The following is a 9,235-nucleotide window of genomic DNA, read 5'->3' on the forward strand; positions in this document are numbered from 1 at the left end:
AGTAAAGTTCATTTGGCGTTGCGCAATCCAGCGTTTCAGAAAACAGCCTTAGTTTAAAGCATCTTTTAGAGCACTTCTAGACAAGCTAAAGCGATGATTTTTATCCTATGGATTTGTTAGATTTTCTAGTTATATGTCATTTCAGGTCGCATGTGGAGTTTAAGTAGAAATAGAAGTGGATTCAGTGTTGGAAGCAGGGCCCCCCGTTAGTTAGTTTGAAAGTTGCTCAGAGGAGGAAAAAGCACAATAGTTTGAGTGCCAGGTTTAAATTACCCAAATCTTTCCCATCCATTGGGATGAGGAGTCTTCATGCCTAAGGGATATCACTCAATCGGCTTTGAATGGATTTGACCACTTTTAGGATATAACGATTCAAACAACGACTTGAAGTGTTCCTTCTGGGAACTTGATGTACAATTATCCGCTGATTTACAGATGCCTCTTTCCTGACGTAAGTCAAAGGGAAAAAGTACTTTTGGGCACAAGGTCATCGAATGAAGGGTATTCTTTCTTTTTGACTGAGAGGCAAAAACCTGGGGCAAAAGGTCTCAATAAACTTGGTGGAACTTCCTTAGTTCATTTTTTAAATGTTTTTAAATGGATATTCCTCTAGCTGACCAAGTTGTATAAATCAATATTCCGTTGTTGGATGCTGGACACGCATATTACACTATTTTGAGATATTTGTATGTGTGAATCAAAATGAAACTTTAAAAGTGATAAGAACAAACATGATTCGTCTTGATTGTAAAGTTGAATTGGAGTTTGGTAACTGATCTTGATGATTAAGTTATATTGGAAGGTAAAACTGTAGATGTAACATTCGATTCAAAGCCATTATGCCCACATTGGTATAAATAAAAACATGCAAGCATTCAGTACTTCTCTTTAAACAGATTTGTCCAAATATTCAAGAGTAATATGTGTGCAGAGCATTTCCATTTCCTATGCCTATAGTTTGGAAGCCTCTACCCAAGGTTTAGCAAGCTAGTGTCCCTGACAAGACCTGAGCTACAGAGGAGCTCACTCTGGCCCTGAGCTACAGCCGTGGCCCCATTCTGCCAGGAAAACCAATTACTTAGTGTTTCAAAGCCCTCCGAGTGCCCGAGAAAGGCCCATCATTTAACCATGAGACACTGCAACTTCACTCACTGCCGACCTTTCAGCACCGGGGCAGCAGGCGCACAACCAATAAAGCTGCGCACACACACAAGCCCAAATTGTATTTAAGATCAACAGGAAAGTGAGAATTAGTGCATGGTGAAAAATAATGACTGCAGATGTTGTTAATGTAATTTGTCAACTGAAAATAGTTAGTAGTATAAATAGTATAAATAGTTATAGTAGTAACTGCTCAAATGAGTCATGAGCATTACATATTGGGTTGGTTTTGCATCAGCAAGATCACAAATATACGATGAAATGCTCAACGTTTAGTCAATAAAAAAATAATATTCTGAGATAAGTTATACTTGATGTAAGCAACATTTGATATTTAGCTACAAATAGAAGCACCTGCCAAAAAACGTCATTCCAATTTCTCTCCAAAGAGTTGCACTGCTCTCCAAACTGTATCTTCCAATGAATTAGCAACCAGCCTCAGACAGTGAGTCAGCGGCTAACGGACTGACCTCTCTGCAACACGGATTGGGTGCTCAGTGTCTGCTTTCCTCCATCACTCACACACACATCAACAGGTAGGGCATCCAAATAGTGGTGCAGTTATACGTCAGGTCTGTTTTCCAGACATGGTGTCAGACGTGACCCTTTACGGGAAGCCATGTTTAGCTGGAAGAGTCTACTCTTGGTTTTACACTGAGATATATCTCTATCCGAGGCTCATCAACGTGGTACAAAGCTCTAACACAAATCTTTGTTTCACCGCTCCATTTGCCTCCAGTACATTCAATATGCTCTCTCTTCGTCTGTCTCGCTCTATCTGTCTCCGCGGGATAAGTTAATGAGTCCAATGAGAATAAAGACTCTAAGAGGGGAGTGAGGAAAAGACAGCGAGGAGGGGAGAAAGATGGGGGACGCAATCAGATGTGGCTCTCCCCAGCCTTTGGCAATGACAAAGTGGAGCAATTATGCATGAAGGCTGTGACATTGACTGTGGCATCACCTCTTCTGCTGATCTGTTCAAAAGCAAACATGCTCTATAATTCAGGAAGGCATTCACTCAATCACACAGGGACATGCGCAGAAAAATACATTGCCCTGCCAAACATGTCCAAGGACACGGGTGATCGCACTTTGACAAGTCCACACGTCTGCGCGCACGGATGCGTCATTAGCTGGTAGCGCGGCGCAGGTCGGCAGAAGGTCAGAACCGATCTCACATTTTTCAACTACTGGGTGCTGCGAGAGGAAAGTATTCCCTGCACGACTCCATCGACTACTTTTAGCCTCTCATTTTTCTCTGGACACACGCGGTTTGCCCTCTTTACAAAATCACAAGCCCGCGGCGGCCATCATCCCTCTCCACTGCCCCACTTGATGCTTGGGTGCGTAGTGGTGGTGACATGCTTGAAGGAGATATTGATTACTCAAAAGAATGAGCCCTCAGTGGCTGTGGGTTACACTCATAAACGTAAGACCTCTAAATGGTCAATGTTGCATGTACGGGCAGTGAACCATTCAGGAGGGTAGAGAAGGAATCTGTACCAGCTAGAGGTGACAACAGTAATAAGAGTCATGGCTTTATTGGCTGTGTTTAAAGGGGAGTAATAGTGGAAAACATTGCTGTTAAAGAAGGTAAGTGCTGTGGATTTAAAAATGATGCAGCTTTGAGCTTAATGCTAACACAACACGTTAAGACCCTCACAACGAAACTGTGAAATTGCAGCTAGTTAGCAGACTGACCATGTTTACCATTGTAATTTAGCATGTTAGCATGCTAACATTTGCTTATTAGCATTAAGCAAAGTGCTGCCGATGCAGATGGGAATGTTAAGCACGGTGAATTAAAGAACGAGGGAACTTTGAGGTAAATGCTAACGGGAGTATGCTACGACCCTCACAACAAAACTGTCCAACTGGTCAAATTTAGCAGATTGACCATGTTTACAATCTTAATTTAGCATTTAAGCATGCTAACACTTGCATTAAGCAAACTGATGCGTATGGGAATGTTATTAGTTTTGTGTGTATTTGGTCACAAACAGCTTTCAAAATGGTATCTGAATATGGCACTCCAATGTGTGTTAAGGGATCAACAAAGTGAATTTAATTCATCATAAAAGGTGAATGATAGTGTGTATCAAAAGTTGTTATAATCAATCTAATATCTGTCAACAAAAGTGCAAAATTAAGTTTGCGCCAGCCTTACGGCTAGTGATTGCGAATTGTTTTTAACCAGCCATTCAATAGAAGATTATTATCCTTTTCTGGCTGCTGAGTGAAATGTACCACTTGCACATTGCACCACTTGGCAGGTGGCTTATGCTAATGTTGTGTTTTGGCTGTTAGGATATTGCACTCCATCCAAAAATATAAATCTCATGGTGGTGCTCAAGATAGAAAAATCTGACAAGATCCCCAGATCTATATTTTAAGGGATATTGCTAGAACAATTGTTTACCTACTTCAATTAGAACTCAAGTGGTGCTAGGCATTTTACCCCATGACGAGTATAGAAATGGATATTTGGTGGATAAGAGGGTTATGAAACCACTTTAATTTTTGTTCTTATCCTCGAGCAAAAAACACACCAGCAAACACATACAATAACGACACGGCTCACTCTTGATCAGGAAAAGAAAACCACGCAGCTGTAATTCTAACATTCAACCTTCTTGCAGAGAAGCAAAAATAATTACGGATTTAAATTGAATCAATCCCTCTAAGTGTGCTTTAATGAAGCTAATGGCCTGTGATCAGACATTAAGTTTGTAATCACTGAGAATTCCCACAGCGTGTCATCTTTGGAAATGAAAAGACGCACACAAAGACTTTGCACCTGTCAGGATCTACTAAAAAAGGTGATCGCTCAGCATATTTCCCAGGCAAATGATCAGCCAATTACACGACTAATTATTGTCGCATGCAGACCTGTCAGACTGCAAGAGCGGGGCAGCGGAGATCAATAGGATGTGTTCATGTGAGCAACACACACACACACACACACACACACACACACACACACACACACACACACACACACACACACACGGCTGAATGAATGGTAAGAAGATGATCAAACGCTTTGAAATGCTTCTGTGGGTTTCTCAGAGGATCCCAAGTCGGGCGCGGAGGCAAGGGGGGTTAATGGATGTGCTGCGATGCTTTGAGAGGAAAGTTCATTCAATAATCTGCTCTGATACGTTTGAATTTCGATATCAAATAAAAAAAGAGATAAAAGACGGAAATGTTGTTTTGTTTACTTCGGGCTTGAGGCAGGGTCAGGGCTAGGACTACATTGGATTGGGAAAAGGACAGGTAGTGCATAGGGAGGGCGGGGGGGAGTGTTACAAAACAGCTCTGAACTTCAACTGAACTGGGGGGGAATTGAAAGTGGGAGTAGGAGATCAAGAAAGAGAGAGAAAAAAGGAGGGACAGATGATTTAATCATGATTTACATTACATCTACAAAAGATGGAGAGAGAGAGGGAGGGAGGGAGGGAAGGATGGGGAGGCTCAAAGTGAACTGATGACTGTCTGATCAAATACAAATAATAAAGGGAACGGGGGAGGTAACCGTGTGACTAATTGGTAAGAATGAGCGGCACACAAAGGACAGGGGGATGAAAGAGAGGACAGATAGGGAGAAATGTAAAGGTGACGCTAGCAGAGGAAGGAGAAACAGAAGAAAGCTAAATCAGGAAGTACAGAAATGATTAGAATAATGAAAGTCACTGCGAGCTAACATAAAAGAGACATGAGTGGTATAGTATGATTCAGTCCGATATATCTTAATGTCCTGATGCTGTAAAACGTGTTATTGGTTCTCTCAGGAACCTATAATGGAAAACATTGCTGCGAGATATATTAAGCTCTGTGATTTTAAAAACTATTTAACTTCAAGCTAAATGCTAACGAGAGCATGCTGACACACTCAAAATGAAAATGTTAACAGTCTTTTTTCTCAGCATGTTAGCACGTTAGCACTAAAAGGCTACGGCTAATAGGAATGCTATACATTTAGCAGATTATAAGATATAATATATGAGACAGGAGTATAGTATGGTATAGTTTGATTTAGTCACAAACTGTTTATCTTGTTGTCAAGTTTGACTGCATGAGCACATCATGTATAAATAAAAAAGAACAATATTTGAAAAAATGTAAGTCCTTGGTTTCATTGCTATACACTCATTCTAATCCATCTGGAAAAAACAAATTGCAATTCTTTTTGACTGGTTTTGCAATTGCGATGTGATTCACGATGTTCAAGGGATTGATCATTGAACAATATATTAAAATGATTATCTGTACCAAAACTAATTTCGTTAAAACGTCTATTCGCTGTGCAGCCCTAGTCAAGCGCGTAAAATAACCAAACATACAGACCGCCACATGAACATCCATGTGCAGCTAAACATGCGTTCTCTTTCCGGAAGCCAACCAGCACACGATTGCACACATGGCTGGATATGTGCAACACACACAAACACACACAGCGAGAGTAGCAGTGGGTGCTGATCAGCGCTTGATTATCTTCCCTCGGTGGAGCGCACCGTGAGCAGAACCAAAGCGGATGACTTCATTAGCATATCATCTGCATAATGGCTGAGCCAAAGCAAGGGCATCGGCCTGCTACGTGGCTCCAACCATGTCTCACTGTGAGGCGGAGGGGTCAGGGTCAGAGACTCTCTTTCATTTTGATTAGAACTAACCATATGCCGGGTCTCCTTTAAGTCACGTGACTGCGTGAGACATCTCAACTCGCTGGTTAATTGAGGGCACGATAAAAGGAAAAAGATCATTCGTCTCTTTTGTGCACATCACTGGAGTTACCTCGCTGATACTCCCAATTATAGTCCTTTCTGCGGCAAATTAAAGTACGCACATGGATGTTTGCACAGCGAATGCTAATTGCCTGAATATTTCTATTTTAGCATCCACTACGTTCCTCTTTTACGCAACGCTTGGGGATATTTGGTTAAAAAACTTGTATAAATATGAGGAAGAATCCAAGATGAACCCAAATAAGATCTGATTAGATCAATATATTGATAAGATCAATATGTATTGTTCTAACTCGCATTAAAAAGACAAAGGTCCTCACCTTACTTATATTTCTTCCCGTTCTCAGGATGAAAAGCCATGTATTATTATCAACGCTCCTAGAATATGTATTTCCCTCAAATGGGGCGCCCGCAAAGGTTTTCATTCGCACCTCACAAAAGTCTGTCCTTGGTAAGTGTTTGAAGAATGACTCTCAGCTTTTTGAACATTCCTTATCACTTACTCTATAACTCAGAAGTCATGGCCATTTTCCATTAGCTCGGATTAAGTTGTGTTCTTAAGTACTCTCTGCCTTCATCATAGTTCACAGGCGCAAGAACTAAGATGAAATACATTTTTGCGACCGAATTTTTTGAGTAGTTGTCATACTAGTAAACACATAAGTGTTCACAATGTGTAAATAATGCTGAAATATGTTGCTAAGTGATGTCGGACTCCATGGATGTGAAAGCTTTGTAAAGGTTTCCATGCCATTGATGGGGGGAAAAGGCGTGTGAGTGTGAATGTTTATCACTACTCAGGAGCAGGTGGCACCTTTTATCTTCTGCCACCTGTGTGTGAATGTGTTTGTACATTTGGCTGATAGCTGGATTGAGTAGTAAAGCACGTTGAGTGGTCGCTAAGACTATAAAAAGAGCTGTAGAAATTATTACTAGAATTTAGAAATGTAAAAGCCACAACCATATGTCAAATGTTCGAAAAGATTTTTGACAAATAACTAAGCTTGCAACATAACATAGCAACCACAAACCATTTGAACAAAATGCTAATACGTTGTAAGCTTGTTTTCATTTTGTTTGGCTTATACGAGCAAAGGAGCAAAAAAGACGTCAGACATAAATTGCCTCGGCAGGGGATGGTCTTTTTGTGAATGTGTAACACCACACTATTGACACACCTCAAGGGATTGTGCGAACATTTGCAGGGAAATTTAAAGTGAAAAATAACTATTTAAAAACACATTTCAAGGACATAATATGATAGTAAAGAGAACATTTTTGGTAACCATGGCCTACACAGGGGAAGGAATGAATGCAAAAACCCAAAAGTGAGTTGACATTTTACCACTTTTACCACTTTTCTCATCTAGAAGTCACATTTTTATTTACCTATTTTTGTTTAAATGCTTTAAATAATATTGTTTCTTCATGAAATCAGAGGTTGTTAACAATGACTAAATTAATCTTATTAACGTTATTACGCCAAACATAAGCCACCTTTAGTTTAGCAACGTTGATATGACCGTGAACGTTTGTTTATAGCCTTAGGTTAGCTTGTTATTTGTGGCGATTGTAGTTACGCTGAAAGAAAACGCACAAATGTGGAAATGTTGAACAAAACATGTTAGAATCATAAATGCTTGTTTGTTAAAGATCTTATTTTTTGCAATTCTCTGAAATCCACAGAAAAAAAATCCCATTGCTTTTTGTTGAGGAAGCGATGCTAAATCCTGGGTCGGCCTTAAAAACATTTGTATCACTCCACCTGATCTGAAGCTATTAGACCAAGGAGGATCAATGAAAGGATCAAAGGAAACCAAAAGTGCATCTGTACTTTGCAGTTAAAAGCTGACAATGTAGCGGTATTCTCATACGTCTTACTGGAGAAACATTTTCTACCAGACCAACAGGCAACAGAATTAAAAAAAATTCATCTCGATGACAGAGGTAACAAACTAGGAGAGAGAAAGGCCAAGAGAGTGTTCTCCAACAGTGCTGGCTGCATTTCTTACCATTCTGCTGCCATGTTTGTTTACTCTCTCCCTGGTGTGAACATCTCTGCATGGCTGCAGCCATCACATCTACACATGTCACCCCTCTGCAAAATCACACAAACACTGCACACAAACAAACACACACACACACTTATTCCTAAGCCTTCTTGCGCTCACTTAGACTCTCACTATACAGCCCTTCAAGCCACATCTTAACCTAGTTCTTTGCATAAATCCTACTCATAAGGTCTCAGGCACTCCACAAACAATACACGGCGTTCCTGAGCTTTCAGCCTTCTGTGGTCTCTCAGTATACTACTCCTCGTGTGAATCATCTGATTGGATTGTGGCGTCTAATTTTGACTGATTCTACTTGAAATGGGGCACATTTGCGGCAGGTTTCCTGACTCGTAAGCCATGAAATGATTCACGTTTAATTCCAACAAAGCGTGGAGGTAGGAATGTTTAAGTTTGCATCCCTTTCTGCAACAAATCCAATAAAGATAATTTGACGAATATGTCATGCACACAAGAAGTATTTGGTCGCATGACTGAATGCGTTTTACTTTTGGTCATCAGCAGCAATGCAAATAAAGATGGACAAATATGCCGGTTACATATTCACATGTTCCCTCCCTCTCTCTCCTTCCCTCTCCCTGTTGCGTAACCGCTGACGCACTCATGATCCGTGAAAAAGTGAGAATCAGTTTTGCTCGGTTGATCCTAGAGGTCAGCGGCAGAGAGATAGAGAGAACAGAGGGAGAGGAGTAAAGAGAGCACGAGGCCAAGAGAGAGAGAGAAGAAGGAAAAGATAAGCAACAAGCAGGTTGGTATTGGTTTGTTTGTGTGAGAATTGTAGCCAACAATGCGGTGTAAATCTCAGCCCATCGGAGGAAGGTGGAGCAGAATGTATCATGACAGTCAATTGTGTGATCTAAATCGAGGAAATGACACAGCAAAGAGATAGATCCAAGCAGAGAGATAAGGGAAAACACGCTACAGAAATGAATAGAGAAGAAACAATCGATACCTCCCTCGGACTCAATAAACCAAAGGCAAAATCTACTTCATTCCTTAATAATAATAATTCAGCTTTGAACCACAGGCACAATTGCTTGTTACAATTCTGAACAATGTAGGCCTTGGCAGCCATAGATGTCTTTGTTACCCCAGCCAATGAGCATACGTTCAGAAACAATTGGGAACCCCACAGGTGAGGTATTCACAGCCTGCTTGTGTAGCAGCCGGTCACGGCCGAATTCAATTTGACCTCAATTTCTTAGCAACTTTGAAATCCACCTCCAACATTGTGTTGTAGTTTCAGACGGAGTAATG

Source organism: Pseudochaenichthys georgianus, chromosome 24 (assembly GCF_902827115.2).
Source record: "Pseudochaenichthys georgianus chromosome 24, fPseGeo1.2, whole genome shotgun sequence".
Taxonomy (NCBI): domain Eukaryota; kingdom Metazoa; phylum Chordata; class Actinopteri; order Perciformes; family Channichthyidae; genus Pseudochaenichthys; species Pseudochaenichthys georgianus.